The sequence below is a fragment of the Cupressus sempervirens genome, chromosome 11 (genome assembly GCF_028749045.1).
Source record: "Cupressus sempervirens isolate cs-2001-9-10 chromosome 11, ASM2874904v1, whole genome shotgun sequence".
Lineage (NCBI taxonomy): Eukaryota > Viridiplantae > Streptophyta > Pinopsida > Cupressales > Cupressaceae > Cupressus > Cupressus sempervirens.
This window is the reverse complement of record NC_143128.1, coordinates 203,248,477-203,253,249: the sequence shown is the minus strand read 5'-3', so window position 1 is coordinate 203,253,249 and position 4,773 is coordinate 203,248,477.

The window sequence follows — 4,773 nt, the reverse complement described above, 5'->3', positions numbered from 1 at the left end:
GAGTAACAAGTAGACACAATAAGGGCTCTAAAATTGTTCCTTCATTCTGATATCAAAGGTCATTAAACAACATTCATCTAGATTGACTGTAAGATAAAGTGATGTGCCAAGAAAAGCATGAAGAACTCCTAAAAGATCTTGATGATGCTATCCTACATAAGACTTCAAAAATGCTAGCTCTTTCTCCACATCTTGGGAATCCTTAAATAGACTAGGATTGTAACAAGCTTCAGATGGGAGGGACACCTATCAAAAAAACAACAAAGGAGTAAAATCATTCTAGAGAATTACATTCATATTTTAGTTTCATATCTTCCCATCAAGAGAATAATCATGGAAAAGTTAAGTGCTACATATTGCAAGAGTATCTTAACTACCCTTTCCTTCTTGTGGCATTTCAAATATCAAATCCACAACCACCCCACTAGCATAACAGTAATTGTTGCAACTGCATTTAAGAAAATATCATATATTTCTTGGCAATCATCCCACATAAGTGATCTGATATAATCTCCATCATACTTATACTCAATCATGGATCTGATATTCATTTAAATTGGACAATTTGAGTCATCAACCATCCTTTCAATTGATGCCAACCTATTGCTTCATTTCTACATTGATATTGCACTGCCTTGTGGTCAAGAATTAACTAACTATCAAGACATACCCACATGTTATAATATGATAGGTTAGGCATGCCATCTTTGGTTAATTTCACAACAACTATCTAGCAAGATCATAAACATGATAGTTGAAAATTCAACTTTAAACTTTGACTCTGATCCCTCGATACTATGACCTTATGACATACTAGGGAGGAAAACCCTTCATAATATTTGACCATGAAAACCCCAGCTTTATAATCCTATGATCATTAGAAATCTTCCCTATATCACAACATTACGAGCCTATTAAAATAGATCTATGACCATAGGAAAAACCTTGTATCATAGCATAAGAACATGCTTTTTAGCTCCTTATGACCTTATGATTGGAGTTATACTTTATATGGTGTAGCATCAGTGGTCTGATATTTAACCTTCATGATCTTATGACAAAAACCAATCTTGAGATTGTAACCCACATTAATGGCCCTTGAGATCTCCTGATATGGTGCTTATCATAGCATCAAAGCTTCAAAAATAGCATGTGCACATTTTCTTTCACTTATGCTCTTGGGCCCATATTGTCTTCTCATTTTAAGATTTACAATCTTAAGATCACACTCATCATGTCATCGAGCATCTTTTGTTCTAGCTTTGTGATCCCATGACAAACCACATATCATAACATCATAATCTAAAATCCTTATTGTTCAATACTCCTCTAAAAGTTGAGACTCACGATGCTATGAAAACAAGAACTCATAAGACTAGGCCCCTTTGAACATGCATCACCTCCTCACTTTGTCGCTATAGATAAGGAACTTGCAACTTCTGTTAGTGACAAAGCGATAACTGTAGATCTGCCAAAGATCTATGGTAGAAAATATCATTAAATCTTCTCTATATCCCACAAAATCTTTGACCAATGGGAATGCATCCATATACCAACCTATCTTGATATCACCTATGTCATATCATGGCCCACCATCTAAAGTTACCCCCACATATCCATGTGGAAAGAACTCATTATGTTACTTTGGATAAAGACCTCACAATTTCCCAAAGGGATAAAGTGACAACCCTTGATCTGTTGAAGATCAAGGGCCCTCATGATTTTATGATTTTGTGACAAAATAGGACCCATAGAACATGAAGATTATAAATGAAGTTTTTGGTAATCACAAGACAAGCAGATTTTAGAAGATTAGAACCGAGGGATATAATGATAAATCATGGTCAACATTTTACATATCCCCTAATGGCATGAGAATTTAATTAGTTAAAATATTTCATTCTCACCACCCTATGAAATATGACTAGTTGACCTATCCATCTTGTGTATAGTGATAAAAATAGGTAACACTTTTGGCAACTTGTACTGAATGGTTGCCTGCTAGACATCAAACTAGTAGCCTTAGTACTCTATTGGGCATAGAGGCAAACCAAGAATGACAATTAGGCTCAAAAAAATCATACAAGTTTGGAAATATTTAGTTGGGTCAAGTATTTCCATGGAAGAATACTGAGAATGAAGACACTCTATGCTAGTAGATATGCTACACATTTACTTGTCCAAACTTCTAGAATCTAGCAAATTATTGAAAGCTAGGATGACTAAAGCTAAACCCACTTGTGCTAAATTGCACTTAGGGAAAATGTAAACAAGGAATATCTATAAAACACACAAGATACATAGGTAGATCATACCTCAAAATAGATCTTGAGATGTATCCCATTCACAAGGATGGGTAGGACTTCTCCTTCCATGGTAGCTAGCTGGTATGCATTATGTTCCTTGCATTCTGAGACCATGAATGGGTTTGTCTACATATTATCAAAATTATTATGATGGCCTAGTCTACTTTTAAGAACATCTCACCACAAAACTAGTTCTCCTTCCTTGAATAGTTGGAGCTTAGACCTCCTGTTGAACACCCACTATTGGATACAATTTTTCAATTATGTGTTATCTTTGATGTTACACAAATGTCATATCAATTGTCAAACAGAATCCACCGAGCTCAGTTGGTTAGCAAAGAAATTTATAGAGTCTATTGAGCTTAGATGGTTAGCAAAGTGAATTAAAAAGTCTACCAAGTGTTCCTAAAAGTTACATTGTGGAGACAGTTTCTACCAAGCTCACTGGGGTGTTGAAGGATTCTATGACATAAGTTAGTTTCTACCAAGCTCACAAGGTTAGCAAAGGAAAGTCAGTGTTTACTGAGTTCACTTGGTCTCCAAATAATTTTGTAAAATTCATAGTGTTTATTGAGCTTCTGTTGGTTAACACTAGAAGTAATTTATGGAGTAGGGTCAGCCAATGAAGGATTTCATTATTTTGGGAAAATTAAGTTTAATTTTTTCATGTAATTTTTGTAGCCAATTGATGTAATGATTATTGATAAATGTAACTTGTAAATGAGCCAACTTGACTATTTGTAAGGTATAACTAAAAGGTCAAGTTGTGAATTCTGAGTAGTAATGAATGGGCATGCAAGTGAGTTGATTGTGTGAAGAGGAAAGTGTAAGTGAATTTTGAAGGAGGATCAGATATCCTTGAGGAGCAGCAAAGTTGTATTCAATCAAAGAGGATCTAGTGAAGCAGAATAAAGATTTTTAATAGAAAATTTTAGTTTCATCTTATTTAGGTCACTTCATTGTTATTTTTTCATCATTGTAGCAATGATTCATAAATCTCTTAATAGAGTTGGTTTAAGAACCATTTTTATAAATCTTTTAACAAGGTGGACAGTTCTATTGAATTGTTCAAAAGTCCTCTAGCAAGGCCACTCCTAGCAGGGTGATTAAATCCTCTAACAAGACCACACCTAATAGTGTGGTTTGTAACCTTTAACAAGGTTGGCTCCTAATAGGACTCACTTCAAAAGAGTGAAAATTAGTAGCTAGTTACTTGGTGGTTTTTCCCATACTGAGTTTCCACGTTAAATTTGGTGTCTCTTGTGTTGATGTTATTTCTTTTATGCATGCATGTTAAATCTTTGTGAATGCTTAAAGATCAGTAATAAGTTAATACATAGTACATCTACCAAGTTATAGCATTTTTCTATGTGGCTACCAAGTGACAGTAGTAACTAGTTTTATAAGACATCCAAGGGATCTGTGGATTTATTTTTGTGGTAACTGATTCACCCCCCCACCCCCCCCCCCCGCTCTAGTTACTCAATATATATTTCCAACAATTAGTATTAAAGCTTTTGGTGCTTGCAGGAAGGATTTCAAGGATCTAAGCTAAAGATTAGGATGTCTTACAAGAGGCAAATTCTAAGGCTTAACAGGGATAAATTTTAAGCATGGCAATGTCACATGAGACTCCATCTAGCTTCCATTTTAGATACAAGATTGAAATATCTTGATGAAGCATATGTAAATCCTTTTGGTACACTATCATTCAATGACATTGCTAAGAAGAAGACTCATAACACCATGATGATAAACATTGCATTTGCCCTATGCTATGAAGAATTTGATGATCTCAAGGATTGCAAAACTACCTTTGAAATGTGGAAAAAGCTAAAAGATATATATGGACATGATGAAAATGTGAGAAGAGCCAAAGTAGAAACTCTAAGAGGACAATTTGATCAGATGAGGATGAGAGAGGATAAAAACATTGCCAAATATGTTGAAAGAGTCAAAGTAGTCATCAGTGCAACCAAGGCTTTTGGAGGAGACATTGAGGAGGAAATAGTTGTAAGTTCTTAAAAAATTACTTCCCATTTATGCAATTAGAGTTTCTACAATTCAAGAAAGAAGATGTGAAGCAAATCATAAGATAAATTTATAGGCCATAGCAGGAAGATTGACTTCATTTGAGCTAGATAACTATGACAACTATGTTCTAGCTTCAAAAAACATTGAATCAAAATTTGAAGCCAAGATTTCACTCAAAGAAAAGGGAAAAAATATAAAATATTCTCAGTTAGAAAGTGAAGAAGAATCAAAACAAAGTTTTGATAGTGATCTTGAGGTGGTTGAAGCTCTGCTTGCAAGGAAATATTCTAGAGAAAAAGGGAAATACAAAGGTAAGGTTCCTCTAATCTATTTTTCATGTGAGGAAATTGGTCATATTGCTACTAGGTGCCCAAACAAGAAAAATAAGGATGAGAAGAAAGGTCACAAGTGCAATGGTAAGAAAGATTTCAAA